Consider the following 9,541-nt stretch of genomic DNA (forward strand, 5'->3'; position numbering starts at 1 on the left):
AAATAGCACATGCATTTCAAAATATTTAATGAAATTATACTTTAAAATAGAATTCAACAACGGCAAAACATCATTTAGCATTACAATATTTCTTTAAATTCGATGTAAGTTTAAATTTATCATTACATAACATTTATTAATATATAAAAAGATAGTTTTCAAGAATTGTACTTGATTCGACAATAATTTAGTCATTGCCAACGACATCAAACTTCATATAATGATTGAAAGTGTGGACAATACACTTTGTTTTGATTCTATGGGCATTATGAAGATCAATGTATTTAGAGAGAAAACCCATCTTAATGGCGGATGTCGTCGCCCACTAATCTACTCATTTATCCAATAATGTCAACCAGAGACGTGATTTTTTACATTAGCACCTAGAGAATCAACTTCAAACCATTGATCTAAAAAGTATATAGAACTTTTTTTTGAAAATGTGTAGAAACAAACTAAAAAATAAATAATTATTAATTTCGAAAGAGCCATTAGTAAGACAAAAGTTTGTTTTTCTAATTGATGTATTAACGTTAAATTATGTTCAAATTTTCAAAACAAGAGACAATAATGAAAATATCTCGAAAAAGGGCTTGTAATTTATAGTTAATATTACTATAAAATAATAAAAATTAGAATAAATTATTAAAGTTGTTGTAAGAATATTTTAATCTGAATTAACTAAGTTTTTTGTTTTGATATATATTAATGTTTGATTATGTTCAATTTAACTTCCGAATTTGAAGTTGCTAAAATACATAATAATTAACATATTATTTTTTGTTAATATTTCTTTTAATTTTGTTGATTGTGTTATATTAAAGGAAGATTTAAAAGTAACAAATAATTAACGTGGTTTAATATTAAATAGCACATGCCTTTCAAAAATTGAAAGAAATTATACTTTAAAATAGAATTCAACAACGGCAAAACATCATTTAGCATTACAATTTCCTTTAAATTCGATGTAAGTTTAAATTTATCATTACATAACATTTATTAATATATAATAAGATAGTTTTCAAGAATTGTACTTGATTCGACAATAATTTTGTCATTGCCAACGACATCAAACTTCATATAATGATTGAAAGTGTGGACAATACAGTTGTTTTGATTCTATGGGCATTATGAAGTTCAATGTATTTAGAGAGAAAACCCATCTTAAAGTCGGACGTCGTCGCCCACTAATCTACTCATTTATCCAATAATGTCAACCATAGACGTGATTTTTTACATTAGCACCTAGAGAATCAACTTCAAAACCATTGATCTTAAAAGTATATAGAATTTTTTTTTGAAAATGTGTAGAAACAAAACTAAAGAATAAATAATTATTAATTTCAAAAAATAACATTAATTAGTAAGACAAAAGTTTGTTTTTCTAATTTATGTATTAATGTTAAAGTATGTTCAAATTTTCAAAACAAGAGACAATAATGAATATATCTCGAAAAAGGGCTTGTAATTTATAGTTAATATTACTATAAAATAATAAAAATTAGAATAAATTATTAAAGTTGTTGTAAGAATATTTCAATCTGAATTAACTAAGTTTTTTGTTTTGATATATATTAATGTTTGATTATGTTCAATTTAACTTCCGAATTTGCAGCTGCTAAAATACATAATAATTAACATATTATTTTTGTTAACATTTACTTTTAATTTTGTTGATTGTGTTATATTAAAGGAAGATTTAAAAGTAACAAATAATTAAAGTGGTTTAATATTAAATAGCACATGTCTTTCAAAAAATTGAAAGAAATTATACTTTAAAATAGAATTCAACAACGGCAAAACATCAAGCATTACAATATTCTTTAAATTCGATGTAAGTTTAAATTTATCATTACATAACATTTATTAGTATATAATAAGATAGTTTTCAAGAATTGTACTTGATTCGACAATAATTTTGTCATTGCCAACGACATCAAACTTCATATAATGATTGAAAGTGTGGACAATACAGTTGTTTTGATTCTATGGGCATTATGAAGTTCAATGTATTTAGAGAGAAAACCCATCTTAATGGCGGACGTCGTCGCCCACTAATCTACTCATTTATCCAATAATGTCAACCAGAGACGTGATTTTTTACATTAGCACCTAGAGAATCAGCTTCAAAACCATTGATCTTAAAAGTATATAGAATTTTTTTTGAAAATGTGTAGAAACAAAACTAAAAATAAATAATTATTAATTTCAAAAGTAACATTAGTAAGACAAAAGTTTGTTTTTCTAATTTATGTATTAATGTTAAATTATGTTCAAATTTTCAAAACAAGAGACAATAATGAATATATCTCGAAAAAGGGCTTGTAATTTATAGTTAATATTACTATAAAATAATAAAAATTAGAATAAATTATTAAAGTTGTTGTAAGAATATTTAATCTGAATTAACTAAGTTTTTTGTTTTGATATATATTAATGTTTGATTATGTTAAATTTAACTTCCGAATTTGACAGTTGCTAAAATACACAATAATTAACATATTATTTTTGTTAACATTTACTTTTAATTTTGTTGATTGTGTTATATTAAAGGAAGATTTAAAAGTAACAAATATTTAAAGTGATTTAATATTAAATAGCACATGCCTTTCAAAAATTGAAAGAAATTATACTTTAAAATAGAATTCAACAACGGCAAAACATCATTTAGCATTACAATATTTCTTTAAATTCGATGTAAGTTTAAATTTATCATTACATAACATTTATTAATATATAAAAAGATAGTTTTCAAGAATTGTACTTGATTCGACAATAATTTTGTCATTGCCAACGACATCAAACTTCATATAATGATTGAAAGTGTGGACAATACACTTTGTTTTGATTCTATGGGCATTATGAAGATCAATGTATTTAGAGAGAAAACCCATCTTAATGGCGGATGTCGTCGCCCACTAATCTACTCATTTATCCAATCATGTCAACCAGAGACGTGATTTTTTACATTAGCACCTAGAGAATCAACTTCAAAACCATTGATCTTAAAAGTATATAGAACTTTTTTTTTGAAAATGTGTTGAAACAAAACTAAAAAATAAATAATTATTAATTTCAAAAGAGCCATTAGTAAGACAAAAGTTTGTTTTTCTAATTGATGTATTAACGTTAAATTATGTTCAAATTTTCAAAACAAGAGACAATAATGAAAATATCTCGAAAAAGGGCTTGTAATTTATAGTTAATATTACTATAAAATAATAAAAATTAGAATAAATTATTAAAGTTGTTGTAAGAATATTTTAATCTGAATTAACTAAGTTTTTTGTTTTGATATATATTAATGTTTGATTATGTTCAATTTAACTTCCGAATTTGAAGTTGCTAAAATACATAATAATTAACATATTATTTTTGTTAATATTTCTTTTAATTTTGTTGATTGTGTTATATTAAAGGAAGATTTAAAAGTAACAAATAATTAAAGTGGTTTAATATTAAATAGCACATGCCTTTCAAAAAATTGAAAGAAATTATACTTTAAAATAGAATTCAACAACGGCAAAACATCATTTAGCATTACAATTTCCTTTAAATTCGATGTAAGTTTAAATTTATCATTACATAACATTTATAATATATAATAAGATAGTTTTCAAGAATTGTACTTGATTCGACAATAATTTTGTCATTGCCAACGACATCAAACTTCATATAATGATTGAAAGTGTGGACAATACAGCTTGTTTTGATTCTATGGGCATTATGAAGTTCAATGTATTTAGAGAGAAAACCCATCTTAAAGTCGGACGTCGTCGCCCACTAATCTACTCATTTATCCAATAATGTCAACCATAGACGTGATTTTTTACATTAGCACCTAGAGAATCAACTTCAAAACCATTGATCTTAAAAGTATATAGAATTTTTTTTGAAAATGTGTAGAAACAAAACTAAAGAATAAATAATTATTAATTTCAAAAAATAACATTATTAGTAAGACAAAAGTTTGTTTTTCTAATTGATGTATTAATTTTAAATTATGTTCAAATTTTCAAAACAAGAGACAATAATGAAAATATCTCGAAAAAGGGCTTGTAATTTATAGTTAATATTACTATAAAATAATAAAAATTAAAATAAATTATTAAAGTTGTTGTAAGAATATTTTAATCTGAATTAACTAAGTTTTTTGTTTTGATATATATTAATGTTTGATTATGTTCAATTTAACTTCCGAATTTGCAGTTGCTAAAATACAATAATTAACATATTATTTTTTGTTAACATTTACTTTTAATTTGTTGATTGTGTTATATTAAAGGAAGATTTAAAAGTAACAAATATTTAAAGTGATTTAATATTAAATAGCACATGTCTTTCAAAAAATTGAAAGAAATTATACTTTAAAATAGAATTCAACAACGGCAAAACATCATTTAGCATTACAATATTTCTTTAAATTCGATGTAAGTTTAAATTTATCATTACATAACATTTATTAGTATATAAAAAGATAGTTCTCAAGAATTGTACTTGATTCGACAATAATTTTGTCATTGCCAACGACATCAAACTTCATATAATGATTGAAAGTGTGGACAAGACAGTTTGTTTTGATTCTATGGGCATTATGAAGATCAATGTATTTAGAAAGAAAGCCCATCTTAATGGCGGATGTCGTCGCCCACTAATCTACTCATTTATCCAATCATGTCAACCAGAGACGTGATTTTTTACATTAGCACCTAGAGAATCAGCTTAAAAACCATTGATCTAAAAGTATATAGAACTTTTTTTTGAAAATGTGTAGAAACAAAACTAAAAAATAAATAATTATTAATTTCGAAAGAGCCATTAGTAAGACAAAAGTTTGTTTTTCTAATTGATGTATTAACGTTAAATTATGTTCAAATTTTCAAAACAAGAGACAATAATGAAAATATCTCGAAAAAGGGCTTGTAATTTATAGTTAATATTACTATAAAATAATAAAAATTAGAATAAATTATTAAAGTTGTTGTAAGAATATTTTAATCTGAATTAACTAAGTTTTTTGTTTTGATATATATTAATGTTTGATTATGTTCAATTTAACTTCCGAATTTGAAGTTGCTAAAATACATAATAATTAACATATTATTTTTTGTTAATATTTTCTTTTAATTTTGTTGATTGTGTTATATTAAAGGAAGATTTAAAAGTAACAAATATTTAAAGTGATTTAATATTAAATAGCACATGTCTTTCAAAAAATTGAAAGAAATTATACTTTAAAATAGAATTCAACAACGGCAAAACATCATTTAGCATTACAATATTTCTTTAAATTCGATGTAAGTTTAAATTTATCATTACATAACATTTATTAGTATATAAAAAGATAGTTTTCAAGAATTGTACTTGATTCGACAATAATTTAGTCATTGCCAACGACATCAAACTTCATATAATGATTGAAAGTATGGACAATACACTTTGTTTTGATTCTATGGGCATTATGAAGATCAATGTATTTAGAAAGAAGCCCATCTTAATGGCGGATGTCGTCGCCCACTAATCTACTCATTTATCCAATCATGTCAACCAGAGACGTGATTTTTTACATTAGCACCTAGAGAATCAGCTTAAAAACCATTGATCTAAAAAGTATATAGAACTTTTTTTTGAAAATGTGTAGAAACAGAACTAAAAAATAAATAATTATTAATTCGAAAGAGCCATTAGTAAGACAAAAGTTTGTTTTTCTAATTGATGTATTAACGTTAAATTATGTTCAAATTTTCAAAACAAGAGACAATAATGAAAATATCTCGAAAAGGGCTTGTAATTTATAGTTAATATTACTATAAAATAATAAAAATTAGAATAATTATTAAAGTTATTGTAAGAATATTTAATCTGAATTAACTAAGTTTTTTGTTTTGATATATATTAATGTTTGATTATGTTCAATTTAACTTCCGAATTTGAAGTTGCTAACATACATAATAATTAACATATTATTTTTGTTAATATTTCTTTTAATTTGTTGAATGTATTATATTAAAGGAAGATTTAAAGTAACAAATAATTAAAGTGGTTTAATATTAAATAGCACATGCCTTTCAAAAATTGAAAGAAATTATACTTTAAAATAGAATTCAACAACGGCAAAACATCATTTAGCATTACAATATTCCTTTAAATTCGATGTAAGTTAAAATTATCAATACATAACATTTATTAATATAAATAAGAGAGTTCTCAAGAATTGTACTTGATTCGACAATAATTTTGTCATTGCCAACGACATCAAACTTCATATAATGATTGAAAGTGTGGACAAGACAGTTTGTTTTGATTCTATGGGCATTATGAAGTTCAATGTATTTAGAGAGAAAACCCATCTTAAAGTCGGACGTCGTCGCCCACTAATCTACTCATTTATCCAATAATGTCAACTATAGACGTGATTTTTTACATTAGCACCTAGAGAATCAACTTCAAAACCATGATCTTAAAAGTATATAGAATTTTTTTTGAAAATGTGTTGAAACAAAACTAAAGAATAAATAATTATTATTTAAAAAGTAACATTATTAAGACAAAAGTTTGTTTTTCTAATTATGTATTAATGTTAAACTATGTTCAAATTTTCAAAACAAGAGACAATAATGAATATATCTCGAAAAAGGGCTTGTAATTTATAGTTAATATTACTATAAAATAATAAAAATTAGAATAAATTATTAAAGTTGTTGTAAAAATATTTCAATCTGAAGTAACTAAGTTTTTTGTTTTGATATATTAATGTTTGATTATGTTAAATTAACTTCCGAATTTGCAGTTGCTAAAATACAGAATAATTAACATATTGTTTTTGTTAACATTTACTTTTAATTTTATTGATTGTGGTATATTAAAGGAAGATTTAAAGGTACAAATATTAAAGTGATTAATATTAAATATCACATGTCTTTCAAAAAATTGAAAGAAATTATACTTTAAAATAGAATTCAACAACGGCAAAACATCATTTAGCATTACAATATTTCTTTAAATTCGATGTAAGTTTAAATTTATCATTACATAACATTTATTAGTATATAAAAAGATAGCTTTCAAGAATTGTACTTGATTCGACAATAATTTAGTCATTGCAACGACATCAAACTTCATATAATGATTGAAAGTATGGACAATACACTTTGTTTTGATTCTATGGGCATTATGAAGATCAATGTATTTAGAAAGAAAAGCCCAACTTAATGGCGGATGTCGTCGCCCACTAATCTACTCATTTATCCAATCATGTCAACCAGAGACGTGATTTTTTACATTAGCACTTAGAGAATCAGCTTAAAAACCATTGATCTAAAAGTATATAGAACTTTTTTTGAAAATGTGTAGAAACAGAACTAAAAATAAATAATTGTTAATTTCGAAAGAGCCATTAGTAAGACAAAGTTTGTTTTTCTAATTGATGTATTAACGTTAAATTATGTTAGAATTTTCAAAAAACAAGACAATAATGAAAATATCTCGAAAAAGGGCTTGTAATTTATAGTTAATATTACTATAAAATAATAAAAATTAGAATAAATTATTAAAGTTATTGTAAGAATATTTTAATCTGAATTAACTAAGTTTTTTGTTTTGATATATATTAATGTTTGATTATGTTCAATTTAACTTCCGAATTTGAAGTTGCTAACATACATAATAATTAACATATTATTTTTTGTTATATTTCTTTAATTTTGTCGATTGTATTATATTAAAGGAAGATTTAAAAGTAACAAATAATTAAAGTGGTTTAATATTAAATAGCACATGCCTTTCAAATAATTGAAAGAAATTATGCTTTAAAATAGAATTCAACAACGGCAAAACATCATTTAGCATTACAATATTCCTTTAAATTCGATGTAAGTATAAATTTATCAATACATAACATTTATTAATATATAATAAGAGAGTTCTCAAGAATTGTACTTGATTCGACAATAATTTTGTCATTGCCAACGACATCAAACTTCATATAATGATTGAAAGTGTGGACAAGACAGTTTGTTTTGATTCTATGGGCATTATGAAGTTCAATGTATTTAGAGAGAAAACCCATCTTAAAGTCGGACGTCGTCGCCCCATAATCTACTCATTATCCAATAATGTCAACTATAGACGTGATTTTTTACATTAGCACCTAGAGAATCAACTTCAAAACCATTGATCTTAAAAGTATATAGAATTTTTTTTTGAAAATGTGTTGAAACAAAACTAAAGAATAAATAATTATTATTTTCAAAAGTAATATATTAAGACAAAAGTTTGTTTTTCTAATTTATGTATTAATGTTAAACTATGTTCAAATTTTCAAAACAAGAGACAATAATGAATATATCTCGAAAAAAGGGCTTGTAATTATAGTTAATATTACTATAAAATAATAAAAATTAGAATAAATTATTAAAGTTGTTGTAAAAATATTTCAATCTGAAGTAACTAAGTTTTTTGTTTTGATATATATTAATGTTTGATTATGTTAAATTTAACTTCCGAATTTGCAGTTGCTAAATAACAGAATAATTAACATATATTGTTTTTGTTAACATTTACTTTAATTTTATTGATTGTGTTATATTAAAGGAAGATTAAAAGGTACAATATTTAAAGTGATTTAATATTAAATAGCACATGTCTTTCAAAAAATTGAAAGAAATTATACTTTAAAATAGAATTCAACAACGGCAAAACATCATTTAGCATTACAATATTTCTTTAAATTCGATGTAAGTTTAAATTTATCATTACATAACATTTATTAGTATATAAAAAGATAGTTTTCAAGAATTGTACTTGATTCGACAATAATTTAGTCATTGCCAACGACATCAAACTTCATATAATGATTGAAAGTATGGACAATACACTTTGTTTTGATTCTATGGGCATTATGAAGATCAATGTATTTAGAAAGAAAGGCCCAATTAATGGCGGATGTCGTCGCCCACTAATCTACTCATTTATCCAATCATGTCAACCAGAGACGTGATTTTTACATTAGCACTTAGAGAATCAGCTTAAAAACCATTGATCTAAAAAGTATATAGAACTTTTTTTTGAAAATGTGTAGAAACAGAACTAAAAAATAAATAATTGTTAATTTCGAAAGAGCCATTAGTAAGACAAAAGTTTGTTTTTCTAATTGATGTATTAACGTTAAATTATGTTCAAATTTTCAAAACAAGAGACAATAATGAAAATATCTCGAAAAAGGGCTTGTAATTTATAGTTAATATTACTATATAAATAATAAAAATTAGAATAAATTATTAAAGTTATTGTAAGAATATTTTAATCTGAATTAACTAGTTTTTTGTTTTGATATATATTAATGTTTCATTATGTTCAATTTAACTTCCGAATTTGAAGTTGCTAACATACATAATAATTAACATATTATTTTTTGTTACTATTTTCTTTTAATTTTGTCGATTGTATTATATTAAAGGAAGATTTAAAAGTAACAAATATCTAAAGTGGTTTAATATTAAATAGCACATGCCTTTCAAATAATTGAAAGAAATTATACTTT

Source organism: Lathyrus oleraceus, chromosome 3 (assembly GCF_024323335.1).
Source record: "Lathyrus oleraceus cultivar Zhongwan6 chromosome 3, CAAS_Psat_ZW6_1.0, whole genome shotgun sequence".
Taxonomy (NCBI): Eukaryota; Viridiplantae; Streptophyta; class Magnoliopsida; order Fabales; family Fabaceae; genus Lathyrus; species Lathyrus oleraceus.